This window comes from Apteryx rowi, unplaced genomic scaffold (genome assembly GCF_003343035.1).
Source record: "Apteryx rowi isolate R43461 unplaced genomic scaffold, aptRow1 scaffold_124, whole genome shotgun sequence".
Lineage (NCBI taxonomy): Eukaryota > Metazoa > Chordata > Aves > Apterygiformes > Apterygidae > Apteryx > Apteryx rowi.
The window spans coordinates 1559451-1560885 of record NW_020447464.1 but is presented as its reverse complement, the minus strand read 5'-3'; positions in this window follow the sequence as shown (position 1 = coordinate 1560885).

Below are 1435 nucleotides of genomic sequence, written 5' to 3'. Positions count from 1 at the left end.
GCCTGTTTAGCCTGGAGAAGAGAAGGCTGAGAGGGGATCTTATCAATGTATACAAATATCTAAAGGGAGGGTGTAAAGAGGATGGAGCCAGACTCTTTTCAGTGGTGCCCAGTGACAGGACAAGAGGCAATGGGCACAAACTGAAACACAGACACTTCCATCTGAACATGAGGGAAAACTTCTTCACTGTGAGGGTGACAGAGCACTGGCACAGGTTGCCCCGAGAGGTKGYGGAGTCTCCTTCTCTGGAGATATTCAAAACCCGCCTGGATGCGATCCTGTGCARYGTGCTCTAGGTGACCCTGCCTGAGCAGGGGGGTTGGACCAGGTGATCTCCAGAGGTCCCTTCCAACCTCAACCATTCTGTGAGTCTGTGAAAGCCTTCTGGGTAAGCTGTCAGTATGGGAAGAAAGGATTTCTCTCACCACCTCCAAAAGTCTGCATGTTACCTTCTAATTGGATGATTATCTAGATTAAGTCAAATCTGTCTTCCTTCTGCCAGTTTTAGTACTGTCTTTTCTTTTTAAAAATAAGTGATTTATTCTCTATGTCCTTACAATTCTGTCATAAATTTACTGAGGGGTCTCAGCAGACTTGGGCAAGCGGTGTGGTTTTATTGCCAACAAGCCAAGCTTCTTCAGTCCCCTGCTGGGTGGGCAGCAACCTAGCTTATTTTTAAATTGTCTGTCTGAAGAAATCCAGTAAATCTTGATGTGATTAAGGTGCTGGCACTGGTGCCAGCATGGGAACTGCAGTAGGGTTTGGAATGATTCTCATGTAGCCCATTGTCCTTTCTTTTTAGGTCCTAATGGCAGTGGGTTCCCCCGGGAGGAATGGTATTTTTGATGCTTACAATCTCAAGTCTACAGACTGAAAACTCTGACTCTTTAAGACTGCCTATGTGTTCACAGAAATTGTTCCTCCCTAAACATTCATTTTAAACTGTTGCATTTATGTAACATTTATATGAACTTTTTTTTTTAAAAGTTCTGATGTAACCCAAAGTAGCCTTTATTTATTGTGACATATTGCCTGTTTAACTTTGCATGGGAAAGAGTAACCTTCACACTTGCTGGGTCTCATGCTTTCTGCTCCATGCTCCACAGTCAGCCTGGTGCAGGGGTAATGTTACAGCCTCCCTCCCTTGAGCTGCGTGCTGATCACGGCTGATCAGCCGGAGCAATAATTCACGGACCAGCTGCCACAGGTGTAGCCACAGCCGGTGGGAGGCCACGGTACAGTCACACAGCCAAGAAGCTGCTTCCCTAAATGGACTCCCTGCTCCTTCCTGACTCCCCATGTGGCTCTTTCCCCGTGCTAGTGACCGGGGTCGTGGGCCAGGGACACATTGATACCACATTACATGGTGGGGAGTTCCAGCAAGAGAAAGGGGATTTGAGTAGTGTCGTAACGTGGTGAAAGTTGGYGGCACTGA